Source organism: Schistocerca piceifrons, chromosome X (assembly GCF_021461385.2).
Source record: "Schistocerca piceifrons isolate TAMUIC-IGC-003096 chromosome X, iqSchPice1.1, whole genome shotgun sequence".
Taxonomy (NCBI): domain Eukaryota; kingdom Metazoa; phylum Arthropoda; class Insecta; order Orthoptera; family Acrididae; genus Schistocerca; species Schistocerca piceifrons.
The window spans coordinates 966,087,168-966,110,403 of NC_060149.1; the positions used below are offsets into that span (position 1 = coordinate 966,087,168).

Here is a 23,236-nt window from a genome sequence, read left to right on the forward strand (position 1 = left end):
AGATTTTCTATTGTTTGTTTCCTTTTAAGACCTTATAAAGACAGTTACTGACAATTTCTTTTTTCTTATTGGAGAAAAGTAAAACCATATGGGGGCCAGAATTAGATTGTAAATGAATATGGAATAGAGTATTTTTATTCTCCCTGTATGCAGTGTCACACTTCATTTCTGGCAGCACCACCTTCTCAACACATGACTGTCCCCCACCACCTCACCATAGTCTTCAAGTTATATCCTATAGCACTTCTGTGTGGACAAATAGATGAAGGATGTAGTTTAAAACAGTATAACTAAACTTAAAAGTCAAACTGCCCTTTTATAGAGACTGCCATCATTATTTAAACATACTAAACAATATCAAAACAGTCAAAGGAAATTTTTTTTCATAAGAGCAGAAAATTGTAGTGAAATTCATGAAAGGATTGTTTTAAATTGTTATATCTTAAATCAATAAGTATGTCAGCATTTACCAGGATTTTCTGGCTTAATTAAGACTAGGTCATGCCACCACAGTGGTCAGACAGTGGACTTGCCTTCGAGAGGACAACGGACCCGAGTCCCATCGGGCCACCAAAATTTGGCTTTTCCTCGATTTCCCTAAATGATTTAAGACAAATTCTGGGATGGTTCCTTTAAAAAAGATGACATTCGGCTGAGAAAGCTAATTTCTGTGGCAGGTCTGATGACACAGTGCTGGTGGAAGCACGAGTATTTCAGAGCACACCATTCATTGCACATTGTTAAACATAGGGCTCTGCTGCAGACAACCCCTGTATGTTCCCATGTTGACAACACTGTTGAATTACAATTTCTGTGGCTCAGGAGCATTGAGATTGGGCAGTGAATCAATAGAAATGTGTCATCTGGTTGAATCATTCATGTTTCGCATTACACCTGCTTGGCGGTTTTGTGCACATACACTGTCAACAGAGTGAATTGGTGCTTGAAAGGTGCACTTTGCTACAGACGAAGGCCAGTGGGAGCAATATTATGCTATGGAGGACATTCACCTGGTCTTCTGTGGGTCCTGTGGTAGTAACTGAAGGCTCCATAACAGCTTTGTTCTGTGTGAACATTATTGTGCACTGTCCGCACCCTGTCCCTAATGAAGGTGACATGTTTCAACAATATGACTTTCAGTGTCACGAGGCCACAATCAAATTCACCCCTTCTGAATCTGATGGAAGACATCTGCGATGCTATCAGATACCAGTTCTGCACCCAGAAACCACTGATCTCCAATTTATGGGAATTACATGACCTGTGCTTAGACATTCGGTGCTGCATAATGCTGGGAACATACCTCACATAATGCTGGGAACATACCTGAAATTTGTTGAACTTGTCCCACACAAAATCACTGCTGTATTGTGTTCCAACAGTGGACAAACACATTATCAAACAGGAGGTCATAGTGTTTTGTCTCATCAGTTTATATATTCAATGCTTGAATGAAAGGTGTGCTCTTTTCCTTTTTTCTACCTTTGCGTGTGTGTGTAAATAAGGATGTTCTACCATTTGGGCTTGTTTATATGAAGGCTGTCAGTGTTACCACCTGCACAGATACTGAATGCTCTTTTTGTGAAGACCTTTTATCTTGAGAACACTTTTAAAGTTGTTTCACAAATGGCAGCACAGTTTCAAGAAAGCTTCATAATTTAATGTAATAGTTAAAATAATGCCTTCAGCAAAAGATGTGTGCGTTGGAGTGGGGAAAAAGATTGGAGATGTATGTAGTTTAATTTTCGTAAATTGTTAAGAAGGTTAACAGCTTGACATGCTAAGATAAATTCCCACATTCTCTAAAAAGAGAGAAAAAGATTAATTTAACAGAATCAGTGAGGTATACAAATATAACAACAGACTTGTAGAACCATTATTTTGTAGGTTAGATTAGATTAGATTCAGCTTTTGTTCCAAGACCCAAAACATGAGATGATTCTCATGGGTGAGTAACATGCCAGAAAGTATAACATAAAAAATATAAAACATTTGAATACCCTGATCGTTTGTCAGGAGATTGTCAAACTAGGTGAATACAATACAAACTGGAACAGCTAATATTTTCAGAATTGATACGCTGTCAGACTCAAACATTGTTATGCACTATTAATAAATTTATCAAACAAAACGTACATAATTTTGACTGTTATGACAAAGTGCTCTCAGAACTGAAATCTAACAGACATTCTTATTTAAGCTGGCCTAACAGACACTGTTAAGATATTCATCTATAGAGTCTTTCAAACTCTGTTTAAACCATGCTTTATCTGATACCAAGTTTTTAATGGTGTCTTTCTTCCACAGATAAATTGTGTTGTAATGCGAGGTTTTAATGAAGATGAAGTGTGCAGTTTTGTGTAGTTAACAAAAGAGAGTAATGTTGACGTAAGATTTATCGAGTACATGCCTTTCAGCGGCAACAAATGGAATGATGGGAAGATGGTCTCATTTAGTGAAATGCTCCAAATAATTAGAAAGCAGTGGCCTAATTTCGATCCTCTTCCCAATGGGCCCAATGATACCTCAAAGGTACGTGCAGTATTACATATGAACATACACTGAAAATAATTTAATGTTTATGACTTACTACCAATCACAAGAATACTTCTCATCTGCTGGTGGTATGAGAGATGGACTGGTTTAGTTATATATTTCTCATCCCATTCAGTAAGTCTGTCCTGGCCTGGGTTTCTCTGTAGCTTTTCTGCAACTCTCCCCATTTCCTAAACCTTGACAAACCTTTTCTTTCTTCCCTTTTCCTTCCCCTTCATTGTTTCTGCCAGAAGAAGAAGCCACTGGCTCCGAAAGCTTGCACATTTCCGTAACTTTAAGGGGAGTTAGAAGGGGAAAACATTCTTTTTCACTTTTTCGGGTTTTTATCTGATTATAAAATTTGCAATTTTCCAAATAAAATGATATGTATATTACTTATAAACTTGCGTGGGAAGTATTTTATTTTAGTTTCTAAAATATAATCTACACCAGTTGAAAATGTTAAAATTTTTACATGCATTATTTCAAGACCTAATAAAATCGGTAATTTTTTACATACAGGGTAGTCCATTGATCATGACCGGGCCAAATATCTCACGAAATAAGTGTCAAACGAAAAAACTACAAAGAACGAAATTTGTCTAGCTGGAAGGGAGAAACTGATATCAACTGTGTTTTTTAAAATAGGAACCCCATTTTTTATTACATATTTGTGTAATACGTAAAGAAATAGGAATGTTTTAGTTGGACCACTTTTTTCGCTTTGTGATAGATGGCGCTGTAATAGTCACAAACATATGGCTCATAATTGTAGACAAACAGTTGGTAACAGGTAGGTTTTTTAAATTAAAATACAGAACGTAGGTACATTTGAACATTTTATTTCGGTTGTTCCAATGTGATACATGTACCTTTGTGAACTTATCATTTCTAAGAACGCATGCTGTTACGGCGTGATTACCTGTGAATACCACATTAATGCAATCAATGCTCAAAATGATGTCTGTCAACCTCAATGCCTTTGGCAATACGTGTAATGACATTCCTCTCAACAGTGAGTAGTTCGCCTTCCGTAATGTTCGCACATGCATTGACAATGCACTGACGCATGTTGTCAGGCATTGTCGGTGGATCACGATAGCAAATATCCTTCAACTTTCCCCACAGAAAGAAATCTGGGGACGTCAGATCCGGTGAACGTGCGGGCCATGGTATGGTGCTTTGATGACCAATCCACCTGTCATGAAATATGCTATTCAATACTGCTTCAACCGCACGCAATCTATGTGCCGGACATCCATCATGTTGGAAGTACATCGCCATTCTGTCATGCAGTGAAACATTAGTAACATTGGTAGAACATTACGCAGGCAATCAGCATACATTGCACCATTTAGATTGCCATCGATAAAATGGGGGCCAATTATCCTTCCTCCCTTAATGCCACACCATACATTAACCTGCCAAGGTCGCTGCTGTTCCACTTGTCACTGCCATCGTAGATTTCCCGTTGGCCAATAGTGCATATTATGGCAGTTTAGGTTACCACTGTTGGTGAATGATGCTTCATCGCTAAATAGAACGCATGCAAAAAATCTTTCATCATCCTGTAATTTCTCTTGTGCCCTGTAGCAGAACTGTACATGACGTTCAATGTCATCGCCATGCAATTCCTGGTGCATAGAAATATGGTACGGGTGCAATCGATGTTGATGTAGCATTCTCAACACCGACGTTTTTGAGAGTCCCAATTCTCGCGCAATTTGTCTGCTACTGATGTGTGGATTAGCTGCCCCAGCAGCTAAAACACCCACTAGGGCATCATCATTTGTTGCAGGTCGTGGTTGGTGTTTCACATGTGGCTGGACACTTCCTGTTTCCTTAAATAATGTAACTATCCGGCGAATGGTCCGGACACTTCGATGATGTCGTCCAGGATACCGAGCAGCATACATAGCACACGCCCCTTGGGATTTTGATCACAATAACCATACATCAACACGATATCGACCTTTTCCGCAATTGGTAAACGGTCCATTTTAACACGGGTAATGTATCACGAAGCAAATACCGTCCGCACTGGCGGAATGTTATGTGATACCACATACTTATATGTTTGTGACTATTACAGCAGCTGGCCAGAGTGGCCGAGCAGTGCTAGGCACTACAGTCTGGAAACGCGCGACCGCTACGGTCGCAGGTTCGAATCCTGCCTCGGGCATGGATGTGTGTGATGTCCTTAGGTTAGTTAGGTTTAAGTATTTCTAAGTTCTATGGGACTGATGACCTCAGAAGTTAAGTCCCATAGTGCTCAGAGCCATTTGAACCATTTTTGACTATTACAGCCCCATCTATCACAAAGCGAAAAAAGTGGTCCAGCTAAAACATTCATATTTCTTTACGTACTACATGAATATGTAATAAAAAATGGGGATTCCTATTTTTAAAAAATGCAGTTGATATGAGTTTGACCTATGGCAGCGCCATCTAGCAGGCCAACCATAGCGCCATCTGGTTTCTCCCTTCAAGCTAGATGAATATTGTTCTTTGTAGTTTTTTCATTTGATGCTTATTTCGTGAGATATTTGACCCGGTCACTATCAATGGTCCACCCTGTAGAAAGCTGTGGATTGCTGTGTTATAAAGGTTAAATTATGTGTTTGTATTGGTAGCACTGTCAAAAATAGTATCGTATCTTTTCATAGTATAAACATGCTTTGTATATCGAAGTGCTAACGTTTTTCCGAGGAAAAGTGACGAATAGACTGGTAAATCTCTCAAAAAGTATGACTCCAAAATGAAGTGTTTTTAAGAAATGTGGGTTTCATGGTAATAAAATTTTGAATAAAGAGAAACATTGTATTCAGCATGTGGTGTGTGAAGTTACAGACAATGAAATACTGGCAAACTCATGAGTATCTAGAGAAACACCCATTAGTGCTTCAAAGATTAAAATAAAACATAGTGATAACACAGTTATCTCAAAACAAACCTCATGTAAACGGTAGGTTAGGTTATATTCTGATACATTTACACATCCTAATAGGGATGTTATGTGAATGTGTGTGCTGTATGTATGTGGAGGGCCAGTTAGTTTACATGAAGACATTGAGGTATCAAATGGACTAGCCAGGAAACTTATCATTAATTCTGCCAGTTGTAAATATACTCATTCATTTTGGAGTTCTGATAAGTGTAAAGATAATTATTTTAAAATAAATATTAGGTGGTCTTATGGATTGAGAGCTATTGGCAAAGGACACACTGCAGCAGAAACAATGTGTGTCGTGAAGTATATGCCACGCCCACTTTGTAAAATGGACAAGTATGCAGGATTTATTGGAGCTGCTGTGAAATCAGCTGCATGTGAGTCAATTAAGGGTGCTGCAAATGAAGCTGCTGAAATAAACGATGGTATGATTGACATATCAGTAGCTTTTGGGGCACTTGGTAGAAGTGCAGCTGCAGTTCTAAGAATTCTGTTGCTACAGTGACCAGTGTGGATACTGGAAAGCTTATAGATTTCCAAATTTTAACCAAATATTGTTATAAGTATAAACCAGGGAATGAAGAAGGGCATATCTGTGACAGAAATTATGAAGGACAACTAGTCGTACGGAGGCCTGTGCAGCTGTTGAAATTTATAATCGATCTGTAAACTAAAGGGGAGTGTGTTACACTAAGTTCTTAGGTTAGACAGACTCAAATAAATATAACAGTGTAGTAGCCACTCAGCCTTATGGTGAGAAGCTTATCACAGAAATGGAATGTGTTGGTCATGTCCAGAAGAGGATGGGTACCAGATTGAGGAAATTGAAACAAAGTTTGAGAGACAAGAAACTTTCAGGTGGTAAGACCATAAGAAGCAGGCTGACAGACAACATGATTGATGAACTACAACAGTATTATGAGATTGCCATTAGAAATAATACTGAGGATTTGTTGAAAATGAAGCAGGCAGTATGGGCTACCTTCTTCCAGAGACTGTCAGCTGATGATAAACCAGTACACCATCTTTGCCCTCCTGGATCTGGTTCATGGTGCAATTACCGCAATGCCCAGTACTCAAACAGGTCATACAGCCATAAACATTCTATCCCAGCAGCAGTTGTGGATATCATAAAACCTGTTTAGAGAGACCTGGCAATCCTGAATTATTGAAGAAGTGTCTGCATTGTCAAACTCAAAATCCCAATGAGTCGTTCAATAATCTTATAGTGTCAGTGTCATCGTAACTGCCGTCTGCGTCACGTCTGCTGTGCAGCGAGCTACGCTAGTTTAAGTATTAACTCTATTTTTCTTACTTGTCACTTCTTCTTCCGTGTGTTTTTGCTTTTAGGAAGCTTTAATTGTCGAGTGCTAGTAATAGTGTTCCATAGATTTTGTGTTTGTTTTGAATACAGTCAGAGAGAGTCCGTTTAGTCAGACATAGTGCCAGTAGTGCTAGTGTTTGTTTGAATACAGTCCAGAGACAGGTAGTGCTATTTTCATTGTTTTCTACAGGAAGTATCTACTAACCACAATTTAGTCAACTATCAGCCGCCTTTAGTGAATTAGCAGTGTAGTTATAAGTTGATTAACTCTCTACAGTAAATTGATTTCTTAGGATGGATAGGATGTGAGACTGCTGTGTACGGACACAGGAGGAGCTGGCCACTGTTCGCGAACAGCTGAACGTGTTGATGGCCGTGGTTAGCCGTCTTCTGGCTGCTGCCTCGGAGTGTAGTGGCAGTGGGGAGTCTGGTGCGTTGCATGGTACACCCCAGGTGTTACATGCTTCACCCACTGACCCTGCTGTTGACACATCTTTGCGGGTACCGGGCGCGGTTGGGCCACTCTGTTCGCAAGGGTAGTGGCGGGTTCAGCGGCGTTTGTGGCGCACGAGGCGGAGGGTCAGTGTGGAGGCTGGCCGTGTGGCATCGTCCGTTCTGCCTGTGAGTGGACATGTGGCCACTCCTTCAGCAAGGTCCGAGCAGGCACATGGTGGGGAGGGGTTTATTAGTTATTGGGAGCTCCAACGTTAGGCGGGTGATGGAGCCTCTTAGGGAAATAGCGGAAAGGTCGGGGAAGAAGGTCGGTGTTCACTCTGTCTGCTTGCCGGGGGTCTCATCCGAGATGTGGAGGAGGCTGTGCCGGCAGTGATAGAGAGCACTGGGTGCACCCGACTGCAAATTGTTGCTCATGTCGGCACCAATGACTCCTGCCGTCTGGATTCAGAGGTCATCCTCAGTTCTTACAGGCAGTTAGCAGAGTTGGTGAAGGCGGAAAGCCTCGCGGGGTGGAATCTGAGCTAACTATTTGCAGTATCATTCCCAGAAACGATAGTGGTCCTCTGGTTTGGAGCCGAGTGGAAGGCTTAAACCAAGGGCTCAGACCACTCTGCGGAGATCTGGGGTGCAAATTTCTCGACCTCCGCTATCGGGTGGAGAAATGTAGGGTCCCCCTGAATAGGTCACGTGTGCACTACATGCAGGAAGCAGCTACAAGTGTAGCGGAGTATGTGTGGAGTGCACATGTGGGTTTTTTAGGTTAGAGAATTCCCTCCCTAGGCCCGAAAAGACACCTCCTGAGATGCGGAAAGGTAGGAGTAGACAAAATGCAACAGGGAATAACAATATTAATGTGCTAATAGTAAACTGCAGGAGTGTCTATAGAAAGGTCCCAGAGCTGCTCTGATTAATAAACGGTCACAATGCCCACATAGTACTAGGGACAGAAAGTTGGCTGAAACCAAATGTAAACAGTAATGAAATTCTAAACTCAGATTGGAATGTATACCGCAGAGACAAGCTGGACAGTGAAGGGGGAGGCATGTTTAAAGCGATAAGAAATGCAATAGTATCGAAGGAAATTGACGGAGATCCAAAATGTGAAATAATTTGGGTGAAGGTCACGGTTAAAGCAGGCTCAGACATGGTAATTGGATGTCTCTATAGGCCCCCTGGCTCAGCAGCTGTTGTGGCTGAGCACCTGAAGGATAATTTGGAAAATATTTCGAGTAGATTTGCCCACCATGTTATAGTTCTGGGTGGAGATTTTAATTTGCCGGATATAGACTGGGAGACTCAAACTTTCATAACGGGTGGCAGGGGCAAAGAATCCAGTGAAATTTTTTAAGAGCTTTATCTGAAAACTACCTTGAGCAGTTAAACAGAGAACCGACTCGTGGCGATAACATATTAGACCTTCTAGTGACAAACAGACCTGAACTATTTGAAACAGTTAATGCAGAACAGGGAATCAGCGATCTTAAAGCAGTTACTGCATCGATGATTTCAGCCGTAAATAGAAATATTAAAAAAGGTACGAAGATTTTTCTGGTTAGCAAAAGTGACAAAAATCAGATATCAGAGTACCTGACGGCTCAACACAAAAGTTTTGTTTTAAGTACAGATGGTGTTGAGGATCAGTGGACAAAGTTCAAAATCATCGTACAATATGCGTTAGATGAGTATGTGCCAAGCAAGATCGTAAGAGATGGAAAAGAGCCAGTGTGGTACAACAACCGAGTTAGAAAACTGCTGCGGAAGCAAAGGGAACTTCACAGCAAACATAAACATAGCCAACACCTTGCAGACAAACAAAAATTACGCGAAGCGAAATGTAATGTGAGGAGGGCCATGAGAGAGGTGTTAAATGAATTCGAAAGTAAAGTTCTATGTACTGACTTGGCAGAAAATCCTAAGAAATTTTGCTCTTATGTCAAAGCAGTAGGTGGATCAAAACAAAATGTCCAGACACTCTGTGACCAAAAAGGTACTGAAACAGAGGATGATGGACTAAAGGCCGAAATACTAAATGTCTTTTTCCAAAGCTGTTTCACAGAGGAAGACTGCACTGTAGTTCCTTCTCTAGATTGTCACATAGATGACAAAATGGTAGATATTGAAATAGATGACAGAGGGATAAAGAAACAATAAAAATCACTCAAAAGAGGAAAGGCCGCTGGACCTGATGGGATACCAGTTCAGTTTTACACAGAGTATGCGAAGGAACTTGTCCCCCTTCTTGCAGCAGTGTACCGTAGGTCTCTACAAGAGCATAGCATTCCAAAGAATTGGAAAAGGGCACAGGTCATCCCCGTTTTCAAGAAGGGACGTCGAAAGGAAGTGCAGAACTATAGACCTATATCTCTAACGTCGATCAGTTGTAGAATTTTAGAACATGTATTATGTTCGAGTATTATGACTTTTCTGTAAACTAGAAATCTACTCTGTAAGAATCAGCATGGGTTTCGAAAAAGACGATCGTGTGAAACCCAGCTCGCGCTATTCGTCCACGAGACTCAGAGGGCCATAGACACGGGTTCCCAAATAGATGCTGTGTTTCTTGACATCCGCAAGGCGTTCGATACAGTTCCCCGCAATTGTTTAATGAACAAAGTAAGAGCATATGGACTATCAGACCAATTATGTGATTGGATTGAAGAGTTGCTAGATAACAGAACGCAGCATGTCATTCTCAATGGAGAGAAGTCTTCCGAAGTAAGAGTGATTTCAGGTGTGCTGCAGGGGCGTGTCGTAGGACAGTTGCTATTCACAATGTACATAAATGACCTTGTGAATGACATCGGAAGTTCACTGAGGCTTTTTGCGGATGATGCTGTGGTATATCGAGAGGTTGCAACAATCGAAAGTTGTACTGAAATGCAGGATGATCTGCAGCGAATTGATGCATGGTGCAGGGAATGGCAATTGAATCTCAATGTAGACAAGTGTAATGTGCTGCGAATACATAGAAAGAAAGATCCCATATCGTTTAGCTACAATATAGCAGGTCAGCAATTGGAAGCAGTTAATTCCGTAAATTATCTGGGAGTATGCATTAGGAGTGATTTAAAATGGAATGATCATATAAAGTTGATCGTCAGTAAATCAGATGCCAGACTGAGATTCGTTGGAAGAATCCTAAGGAAATGCAATCTGAAAACAAAGGAATTAAGTTACAGAACACTTGTTCGCCCACTGTTTGAATACTGCTCAGCAGTGTGGGATCCGTACCAGATAGGGTTGATAGAAGAGATAGAGAAGATCCAACAGAGAGCAGCATGCTTCGTTATAGGATCATTTAGTAATCGCGAAAGCATTACAGAGATGTTAGATAAACTCCAGAGGAAGACTCTGCAGAAGAGACGCTCAGTAGCTCGGTATGGGCTTTTGTTGAAGTTTCAAGAACATACCTTCACCGAGGAGTCAAGCAGTATATTGCTCCCTCCTACGTATATCCCGCGAAGAGACCATGAGGATAAAATGAGAGAGATTAGAGCCCGCACAGAGGCATACCAACAATCCTTCTTTCCACAAACAATACGAGACTGGAATAGAAGGGAGAACCAATAGAGGTACTCAAGGTACCCTACACCGTCAGGTGGCTTGAGGAGTATGGATGTAGATGTAGATGTAGACCAAAAAATGATTTTCTCGTAATGAAGACACTAAAGTGGGGGTCAGTTATGCTGTTATTGCTTTTAATGATGGCAACATTGGTAGCGTGAAAGTGCTACAACATATGGGAATTAATTCTGGAGCAAACTGCATCAGAGAATTTGAATGGATGGACAAGGTTTGCATTGGTAAAGCAAAGTATGCAGCACAGTTGGCCACTACGGAGTCCAGAAAGAAGAAAACAAGAAAAAACTTAAAAAAGATCAAGAGGATGATATACAGTATGGTGCAGGGTGCTTCTGAGTGACTAAAAATAAAATGTTAAGCATATATTGAGTTACAGTCTATTAAAACTTTAAAAACTCTTCCTGAAAATTTACATTTTCTCTTGCATTTTTCCCTAAATCTCAGAAACTACTTCGAGTAGCGAATTCAAATTTTGAGGGAGTAATAACATACGTATCCTGAGTCTTCTGAACTAAAAGAAAAACATAATGTTATGTATAAATAAAATTATTTAGAATAACATACAAAAAAGTACACAAAATTTTAACTGTGTAATTAAAAAATTGTATTTCCAAAAGCAGTGACTGAAATGCAATTATTGTAAGACTCAGAACATATAGTTTAATGTGCTGTAAAAGTTTCTTGTCAATGGCTACAGTTGTTCCTGAAATACGGGGAAGTTAAGTCACTAAATTTAACATTGTCAGGATAGGGCGTTCAAACTCCCCTTAATGCACGTTTTCTCCTTCCTCCACTTGGTGAGCGACACATTTATAGTATTTTCACAACAGCAGTAGCTATTTTCTTACAATTTCTTTTTGCCGGCATACCATGTCCCGGGCTTCAAGGGATGTGTGGGATTTATTACCTCAATGAGTGAACACTTCTGTGGCACGTGCAACCGTTTACGGATAACAGCTGATGGCAATTTGGAGGTGTGTCTCTTTGGGAATTCAGAGATATCTCTCAGGTGAGTGATGAAACATAGAATAATCGTGTCCAAGTGAAAATTCATGTGAGGAAACCATAAAATTACTAGAAGACTGACAGACTGATCAGTATTTTACCTTCAGGAGGTGAAATTCCAAAACTTCTTATAGACACATTCGTTCCTCTTGTCCTCACATTAGTCGTGGAGTCCGAGTGACCTTTCAGACCTTCAGAAACTTATCCCTCTTTCCTCTCTCATGAAGAAACTGATAGTTCCAAATGCTGAGTATAGAATAATACTTTTAAACTGTTTGCCATGCACATTAAGTATGTGGTTGGTATATGGAAGAGATAAACTGCAGTTAAATCCAGCAGGTATGAAATGAGTAATCTTTTCTTGAAGTTTTCAGCTTGCACCCTCCTCCCTCCCAGACATACAAACCAGATACCTCTAGCTAAATAATTTGTGAGTATATATAATTTGCCTCTGTCAACATCATGTTACACTAACCTATTTGTGAGATTAAATTAAAGGAAAGTAATCAGGACTGGAAATTATGTAAAGACATTTTTAGCTATGTCCCTAGGTTGTAATAAAGTTAACACAGTATTTCTGTCCATGTGATGGTAAGTATGATTCGCCAGCCACCGTTGCCAAGCGGTTCTAGGCGCTTCAGTCCTTAACCGCGTGACTGCTATGGTCGCAGGTTTGAATCCTGCCTTGGCTCAGATGTTAAGTCCCATAGTGCCCAGAGCCATTTGAACTGTGATTCATGATTATCAGAGTCTATATGTTCCAAATAAAAATTGGAACTTCCTGTATATAAATGTACAAATTATTAGACAATGGGACCAACAACTGACACTTTTAAATTGATGACTAGACTAAGAGATTAATAATAGGAAAAAAAACTGCAAGATACTTGGCGATAAGTTTGTTTCAGGACAAGGTACGAGGGGTGGGGGGTGAGAAGAATCAGCTCTCTCTTTGTGAGCATAACAGAAATCCTTTATCAACCCAAGGTAAAATAAGATATAAAAATACAGGGTCAAACAATTAAGTATCTTAAAAACCAAATGACTAATAAAATTGAAAGCTAAGAGAAGTAAGTTCGTAGTAAGTAGGGTGAAACACAGGGGGCTGCAACATATTGCCATTGTTGTTTGACTTGTCTATCAAAGAAAAAAGAAATGGATCAAAACAAAATAAAAGTGAGAATGGAAATGTATCAGAAGCAGATAGGAATAAGCAAGGAACATATTCTCTAATAAATAAAAAAAAAAAAACTGACATGTGAGGCAGATGTTCCTACAATTTTATGTTCAAAGCACAGCAGTCTGTGAAAGCAAAATATTTATGACATTGAAAAAAGGAAATCAGTGAGTGAAAAGTGTGTGTAGGTGAATTGTGGTGAAAGACTGGATATTGGAACTTCTGTTAGGCTGCCCAGTATTAGTTAACTTGGTAGTAAAGGAGCAAGTTTGCAAGGGCAGATAACTGTTTGACTACGTAAAATAGAGTGGGAGTATGGAAAAGCTAGTCCAAGATAGGATGAAAAAGATAACAGCAACTTAAAAAATGAATTGATAAGTTACCATGAACCCCATTCCAATCTAGTGAATGCAGTGGTTGACAATATCTTGTGACATTCGCCTATAAGGCTCAAACAATAATTGCTAAATAAAAATACAAAATGTTGACAAGACTGTATCTAAGCTGTCACTCTCTTTTGAAACAAGGGTGTTTAAACCAACAAACACGCAGGAAAGCAGGGACAACTCGCACACTAGAGAAGGATGGGCAGTATCAGTGAAGAAGTGAGCATAAACCGTGTGGAATATGTGTGGTACAAGAAATGATAGTAAGGAAAAAAAAAAGAAGAAGAAGAAGAAGAAGAGGAAAAATGTTGATCTGGAAACAAGGGAATAAAAATTTGCCACGTGAAGAGACAATATGGTACTGTGCTGATGAGTGTGTACAAGTGGTGATATACAATATACATTGATAAAGGAACTCTGCATTGGGCCCAGAAGATCACGCAATGCTCTTCGAGAGATGTTCTCTACTATATAACTATGGAGAGTTAAGGGGTCAGTATACAACTCTCCAGGCTGTTATCAACTTCCAGAAGTTGAAGACACTACTTCTCACTTGAGTAGCTCCTCAGCTGAAACTACAAGCAGTGTGTACCCTATTCCAGTCTGTCCACCGAGCAGAATTTCCCGGCTCTACAAGGAATTGAACCTGATCCCTTTCTATGGCACGCCTGTGGCATACTGACTGCATAGCTGTGGCAAGAGTCATAATATACACTTGTGAACAATTGAGTTATAACTGTTCTGTTTATTGGGGAGAGAGTATGTATATTGCCACCGTGAATGAAATAGTTTAGTGTATCGTAACTGGAATGTATTCAGACCTCGTACTTGTGTGAGAGCGCAGTGTCTTAGACACTTGTAGTGTTTGTCTTAGCATGAACTAACCGGTGAGCCTTACTTTCTAGTATTTTTAATTATATATCATTACTGGTGCCTCTGGCACTTTTGTGTTGCAATAGCAATAGCTTGCAATAGCAAACATTGAGTCAACCATGGTTTTTGGATTAGAAGTAGAGGTCAGCTGGGTTGACATTGGGAATAGAGTGATGGGAAGTGGACAATAAGCAGTTATATCGAAGGGTGCATTATTTGATATGTTAAGGTTAATTACAAAATGTGGAGTGGAGAATTTTTCACGTTGAGCAGAAGTAAGTTTACAGGACCAGATGTCAAATTACACATGATCAGTGTGAATCCCTATAGTCAGCATGAACACTGGCGCACAGAATAATTTATATGTAGCCTTGCTGTATATAAAAAATCTGATTTGTGCTGAACTGTCATGAACAAACTGTCACTTCTCTGGAATAAATAGACTCTGATTTGTTAATTACATCTGTGTAAATGAAAAATATAGGAAAAGGTAGAGTGCTGCTTACTGTAGAGGAGACATGTTACATTGTAGACAGGCACAATTAAAATGGCACTTACACAAAGGTTTCGGCCACAGCCTTTATCAGCAAAAGAGATACAGAGAAACACACACATTCATACACACAGGCAAGCACATGTCACACACATATGACTTGGCAGTTTTTTTTTCTCTGTGTGTGTGTGCGTGCGTGCGTGCACACGCGGTGTGCTTGCTTGTGTGTTGTGCCTGTGTGCAACTTTGTGTTCTTTACGGTAAATAGTGATCTATCTTTCCCTGCACTGTTGATATTCCTACCTGGAATTTCCATTGTTTAATCAGTGTAAATAAGAAGGACACAGTTACATATATTCTGTCACTTGAAGACTAATACATGAAGTCAGTGGACATTATTTTTTATTGCAGAGGATCTTTGTCACCACTAATTATTAATTTTGTGTGCCAGTTAATTAGACATGGTTTCATCCTTTCCTGGATGTGCCCTTTTTGTTAAATCTTCCTTCAAAAGATCTGATTTACTTCAAGTTAATAAACCTGAGTATTCTGAAAAAGGAGGTGCAGCTTACAGCTGCAGTGTGACAGTTGATCACAGGGTGATTTTATCACTGCCATATCCTGGGTACCCATGGCTCGAGACACTTATTCTATAAGGGTGTGTAGTCATTGGGCTTTCTTGTACCACAGTGTCAAAGGTGTAATGTGAGCAGATTTATTCAAGGAAAATACTACCACAATCAGCAGAGTGAACTGCTGTGGGCAACAGGATATCATTGACAGGGGTTACCACTGACTAGCATGGCTTTAGCAGTGAACAGGTGGGCCACAATGTAGCAAATGACTCACCAACTCAGTGACAGTCAATAAACAGTAACCATTCATGCCACTGGGAACTGTCACCTCTTTGTGGGATACAAAGATGCAATCTGCACACTGCTCGTCGCAGTTACAAAGATTAGCATTGGTTCGGAACAGCACCAGGGGATGCTCGAAGCATGCAGGAAGGTCGTCTGTCTGATGATTTGCGGTACATATTGCCAAGGTGGCAGGGTGCAAAATAAGGAGTGATCAAAAAACTTCCATTTGAAGGCTGCATAGTTCAGATCAGTATGCCACACACACACACACACACACACACACACACACACACACACACACACACACACACACACACATATCCATCCGCACATATACCCTGCTTGTGTCTGTATATGTGCGAATGGATATATGTGTGTGTGTGTGTGTGTGTGTGTGTGTGTGTGTGTGCGAGTGTATACCTGTCCTTCCCCCCCCCCCCCCCTAAGGTAAGTCTTTCCACTCCTTAACCTCTCTCTTAGAACCCACATCCTTTCGTCTTTCCCTCTCCTTCCCTCTTTCCTGATGAAGCAACTGTGGGTTGCGAAAGCATGAATTTTGTGTGTGTGTTTGTTTGTGTGTCTATCAACATACCAATGCTTTCGTTTGGTATGTTACAATCTTTGTTTTTAGATATGTTTTTCCCATTTGGAATGTTTCCCTGTATTATATTATATATCAGTGCTTTCCGCTCCCACAACTATCCTGCAGACCTTGTCCACAAACAGATCTCCCAAGCAATACATTCCTCCCCACCCAACAACAATGTTACTACCCCCAGACCACACAGAAGCATCCCCCTTGTCACCCAATATTATCGTGGCCCAAATACATCAACTAATTACTCCGCCACGGATATGAATTTTCAAGTCAAGCCCTGAAATGAGATCATCCCTTGACAATATTCTCCCCACACCACACAGAGTTGCCTTTTGCCGACCCCCTAACGTCTGTAACTTCCTTGTCAAACCCTACAATATTCCCAGACCACCTTCTTTACCCAGCGGTTCCTACCCCTGTAACCGACCCCGATGCAAAACCTGCCCCTTGCATGCCCCCACAACCAACTACTCCAGCCCCGCTACTGGTAAAACATACACAACTCAAGGCAGGCCCACATGTGAGACAACACGTCATTTATCAGCTGACATGCCTGCACTGCACAGCCTTTTACATTGGTATGACGACAACTAAACTGGCTGAGCGCATGAATGGGCACAGACGAACTGTCCGCCTAGGAGATGTCCAATACCCAGTAGCGGAGCATGCCCTCCAGCATAATTCTAGGGACCTAGGAACCTGCTACACCATATGTGCCATTTGGCTTCTCCCACCCAACACCAGTACCTCGGAACTGCGGAGATGGGAACTTGCACTCCAACACATCCTTTCATCCCGCCATCCCCCTAGACTGAACCTATGTTAACCAACCTCACTCCCATTTACTCTTTAGTCTTCTCCTCTTTCCCTTTCCTCTTTAGCCATTCACGCATCTTTTCATCCTACACAGTTGCGTTTATCTTTATACTATGTGCCTCTTTACTTCTGTATTCATCCTCCTTGGTTTGAAGCTGGCACAGTAATTACAGTAGAATATCTTTGGCTTCCCTCTGACATCCATGCCTCCATCTTTGCTACCCTCCCTGTTTACCTTTCACCTGTTGCTTCATAACCTGGATTGTGAATAACTGAATCCACTTTCCCTTCTTCCCCTTTTTTCCCCTCTCTCCTCCCTGATGAAGGAACGAAGTTCCGAAAGCTAGGATACATCAATTTTCTGTTCTGTTTTGTGTATCTATCGGCTGTACTGCGCTGAGGTAAGTACTGGCCAGGCCCTCTATCTCTTTGTTAGCATTTGTTTCATATATATAAACACACACACACACACACACACACACACACACACACACACACAGACAGGGTGATGCGTATTATCATTTAAAAACCTCCAAAGCACTGTAGATGACCCTGAGACAAGTAATTTAATACAAGACACATGGGATCACAAATGTTGGATACGATACAAATGTTGGGAAATGTGTCAAAAGCGAATGACAAATGTCACCAGATGATGTACCTTGCCATGCTTGCAGTGGTTGAGCCTCTCGGCCTGTCACACTTGATCATCCCAACCCAAGTCAAGTATTCATATCATTGTGGCTACGGACACACGTGTGCGACTTTAGTGATGGCATTCAGGATTTGAGTCTTGCATCTGGCAGGCAGTATTCTTTCATTGTGTTAAACAATTATGTATTTATATTGAAGTTTATTATTTTATTTACCGGCCTTGCAGTTTCCTTGATTTCTTGCAAAGTACAGTACAATGAAAACCTACCATATTGCATAACAAGTAGATGAGTATAAACTTCAGAATAGCATCATTGCCATTAAATGACCTATGTTTTCTTTACTAACTAATGTCTGTAAACAAAAAGAGAAGGGACAGAAACAAAAAACACAAAATCAGAACTGCTTTTGCTTGATTACAGCAGGGACAATAATTTTGTAACATCTACATTTACAACAGATCATATTTACAAAATGTTTTCGAAATTTGCTCTGTTTGCTCAAATGAAAGTATTGCACTGCTCAATCATTCCTTTACACTCAGCCCCAACTGCTGCACATGCTGTGGGGTATGTCATCTGGTTACGTCATATGTTCAGTGTTTATCACCAATTTTTGGGGTATTTTGAAATGTACAAAAAGGCAAATGCAGAAAGTTATCACATTTTGCTGCACATTACCTGCGTCACAGAAAAATAATGTATAGAAATCTTCTCAGATTTGCCACTGAATAACTTTGTGCAAGCCTCACAAGATTTCACCAACACAACTGTTCGTCATCTTCAGGTAGTGGTGGGTCCTGTCATCACTGCTGCAAGATGTGACTGGTGATATTCGCACAGCAGAATTGAAATTTGTCAGGCTAGAAGCAGGAGTACGAATGTGTGGACAGGCACTCCCAGTTGGATGGATATGCCATTCATAGTAGCCTTCTGCTTATGTGTTGTGGGCAATGACTGCACTTCTGGACACTCGTGTGGTTAAAAGCTGAATTAACTCTCTGCAAGGTGCTGCATCAGGTCATACATCGGAGGATCTGGTTTCTACTGTGTTAATTTCATAGCAGTCAGTGCTGGATTCTGGGCAGTCCTTAGTCAAAATTCCATATTCCTGTTGGTTAGATTGCCCACCGTATGGATACATGCCTCATTCTTAAAAACACAATCCTAGAGTGATGATGCTGAGGATAAAATTTCAGTCCTCTTGGGAAATGTGTGGTGCCCTGTATTCAGGCAGTGCTCTGCTACCACTAATTTACTGGGTGGCATTTTTGTCAGCGCTGTTGAACACAGTGTTCTTGCACAATGTGAGGTGTCTGCCCTATATAAGATTTCCCATAATGGCATCAGATCTTATATATGATCTGTGTTTTCTAAGGTCAAGATTGTCTTTAACTGAACCCAAACAATTCCTTAGTTTTGCTGGTAGACGAAAAACACACTTGATTCTGTTTCTCTTAGCGATTCTTTCTATTTTTGAAAACATGCCACTGAAATATGGCAAGAAAGCCATTTGCAGTGCTTGTCTAAGTATCTTCATTTACATCCCTACACTGAACTTGCTTTGCTCAGAACACATTGCAAATCTGTTTACAAGAATAAACATTCTGCTGGAACACTGTTCTTAGGTGTTACAGTTCACCAGGCAGACTGTCGGTATCTGAGATCACGTGTGCTCTATGTGCCAGGGAGTGTAAGACACTACCACATTGTGCAGGGTGATGGCAACTTTTGGACCGCAAATATAACTCTGCATGTATCAGTTTGCAGTAGAGACTATGCCCCAGTGTTCTGTCAGCTTTTCTTCTAACCGTGACATCCAGGAATGGTAAGCTGCTATCTTATTGTACTTCCACAGTGAACTGAATATTCAGATGGAGTGAGTGCAAATGCTGCAGGAACATAGGTAGTGTCTGTATTATGTGGGCCACACCACAAATGTCTCTTCAGCATTCTGCCAGAAGGAGGAATGTTGGATATTTACTAAGGGAAATAGAGGATCTCCCATGGGAGCACTGTCCACTTGATCAAAGTAGTTGGTGTTACATAAGAAATAGGATGAGGTATGCACATGTTTAAACAGCACCACAATTTCTTTCTCAAACTTGCTGCTAATAACCTCTAATGAGGGCTGCAGGGGCACTTTTGTAAGTAATGATATAACATTTGAGCTAACTAAAAGATCTGAAAGTTCTAGTTTAAGCATCTTCAGGTATTCTATGAAATCCTCTGAATTCTAAATATGATGGTCATAGTCATCCACATGATAAATTTCAAAGCTGTCACGTGGAAATTGCCAGTTGCATCTTGCAGCAGTGATAGTGGAAATCACCACCACCTGAAGATGCCAAAATGTTGTGTCACTGAAATATTGAGGGAGGGACTTGCATAATGTTATCTGGTGGGGAACCCAAAGTGTTTTTGCAACAGATCTATCAGGCAAGCCTGAAAATTCACATATACTCCAAGCAGTAAGTACCTGTTGTAAAATGGTCACATTAGTGAGCTTGGCAATTAATTAACAGTTTATCAATGAATTTGGCGTCATTTTGCAAGAAATTGTGCTATGTTCCTCTACTCCCTCTTCAACAAAACTAATGTCACTTTCTGCTCCACCTCTTCAGCCCGAGATCCTATGTATACTCTTGAGCATTTGTGTAGGATACCTGTTTATTTATAAAAATAAAAGTAACTTCTATCATGACTTTCCCATTCTTGTCCAGTGGGTTTGTTATCCTGCTGTTGCCTACTGCAAACTACAGGATTACTGTTGAAGATTTCTGCAAAGTTTTTCTTCCTTTTTAGTGTACCAACATTTCACTGTGGGTAATTGCCTGGTACTGTTTAATGGGTGTTTTAACTGTTGTTTCAGAGATGCAATACGAAGCAAATGCAGTGAGGATGACTTGCTTGCCATGATTGGGGCAGGAGTGAGTAGAAAGAAGAAACAACATGCAGGTAAGATACATTACAGCAAATGTAACTCTATAGATAGAAAGAAAATTTCTGCTTAACAAGTCATAGCAAACATAAGAGCAAAATAGAACGAAAAACAACAGTGATAGAACCTGTGTTTTTTGTGTAAAATTGGATTTAATTTTTTATTTAGTATTCATTCTGATTAATGCCCATTGGTCAACAGTACATTTCAGCCCTAGAATTTGGTTTTGCAAGGTCCACCAGATAACCATATATGGCTGTTGTAACTCCTTTATTGGACTTCAGAAGTTTTCCAGCAACAAATCTTTTTTTTTTTTTCTTTCTTTCTTTCTTTTTTTTCTTTTTTTTAAAAAAAGCTAAAATGCAGAAAACATCATAAAGGAAACACTCACAGAAAAGAATCAGTGTACTTGAAACAATGGAAACTCCAGTAGGAATATCAACAATGTTGGAAAAGACAGATTACTACTTACTGATGAAGGCTGTGGCTGAAAGCTTTATGTAAGTGTCTTTTAATTCTGCCCATCTGCAGCCTAAGGTATCTTCTTTATGGTAAGTAACAGGCTGTCTTTTCCTTCATTATTCATTAGTGTTCTTTGTTTTTATTGCTGTTTAGCAAGCATTGTGTGGTATATAAGGGATGTGAATAGCGTCAGATGTTGAATATCACTCTGGAGGATATGAAGGTGCTGCATATTGGTGTAGACAGCATTATCTGATGAGAGTTATGTAAAATTGTAGTAAAAATCTTAGGTCCAAGAATAAAAGATGGAATACATCACACAGAACCCAGTGTGAAATCTCCAGGCAAAATCCTAAAAACTCTTGTTACAATGTGTCTCCAAAGAATCCAACTTGTGGGACATACAGAAAGAATGTATCCAAACAGGCAGCTCATTGGATTCCCACATACTTGAAAAATAAGATCCAACTGATGAAAACAAACAGGAAGAGACCTTAAGAAATTGGAATCACCACATTTACAGTATTCTGATGTAGTGATGAGTCACACAGAGTGCAGTTTCACAGTAGCTTGATCGATGCTTGTACTTGTGTGTGTAGTATATGCAAGTGTGTACAGCGTCTCTTCTGGTGTACACACAATATGCTAATTTAGTGGCCGAGCAGTAAACCGGATCCCTACTCGATTCCAGTGTGCTGTGCTAATTATTCTTCTTCACTTGACATTTATGCTTGGAGCTGCAAGAGAGGCCATTTTCCAGATAATGCCACAAAAACAACAAATTCTCAGATATCAGTTTAACTTACACTCTTCAACATCATAGACAATATTTCACATTAATATGTTGCAGAACACTAGATTAGTGTTAAAATTGCCAGAGTAAACATTGTTCTCCATGTGACAGATTGTCACCCGACGTCCATAATCGATAAATTTTATATCTCTGCACAGACAAGCAGCTGGTTGCTCATTGTCATCTGTGGTGCTAATCAATGGGTTGAGCTCGTTGCTGGCACAGCGCCACCACAGAGTAAGTGGCCCCTCATCCCAGCAGGTGGCGATGTTTTAACACCCGTATAGCTCCCCAGACTTACCGCGTCTGTGGATAACTCCATCTCTGCACAGAACTTCACACATTTCCCACACAGTGGGCCCTCGTGTCTTTTACACACAATAAATCTTCAAACTTATTTCATTGGCTAAGTTAAATTTCGAGTGTGACATGCTATTTCGTAAAAAATAGCAAACGGTAGACATGGATGTTATTGTGACTCTTTCCTAAGGCAGCATTTGTGTATTACACTTGTAGAAGTGCACTGCAACATAAAACAGTAGACCGTAAGTTCAAACAATGGAAACTCCAGGTTGGAATATCAGCAGTGTAGGAAAATATAGAGTGCTAATTACCATAAAGATGGCACGTTAAAATGCAGACAGGCACAGTTAAGACACTTACACATAAGCTTTTGGCCACAACCTTCATCAGAAAAAGAAATAGAAATACACACCATTCATTCACACAAGCAAGCACACCTCACACACACATGACCGCCAACTCTGACAGCTCAGACCAGAATGCTAGTCTGTAAGTTTGCTACACAATAAAATAATTATTCTGAGCAACAAGAAAAATGGATTCAAAGAACTAAACTGCTTGAAGAAAAAAAAGGGAAGCTCCCTGAAGCAACATAGTTTCACGAGTGTGCATACCAGTGGTAAATTATGAGAGTCGCAACTCTCTGAAATGGATACAAAGGCCACCAGATTGCATTAGCTTTGTTTGTGTCTCGGATTGTTACCATGAATGGTAGGAGCTATAAGAGATGTGAAGAGTGTAAGATGTTGAGTGATCCCTGTGAAGGGCACAGATGCCCTGTACTTCTGTGAGTCAGCATTATCAGCACGTAACAAAATTTGAAGGGGCCTAATTGTGTGTCTCCATTTGCCAGGCTGATTGAATTATGCAATATGCAGATTTGTGAGACATTCAGATATGGTAGTGGCCCCATGTTGGACTGCTTGGGAACGTAAGGGCAGCGTGCTTGTCAGCAAGCTTCCGGTTGACCGTGTCTGACGAGCCCATGGGAGAATTGCTGTAATGTACGCCAAGCACATTGTAACCCTT

General features: G+C 40.4%; 1 pseudogene; it reads left to right on the plus strand.

Annotated features, from left to right (window-relative positions):
• Positions 1–23,236, plus strand: part of LOC124722815 — a 43,015-nt pseudogene that overhangs the window by 14,306 nt on the left and 5,473 nt on the right.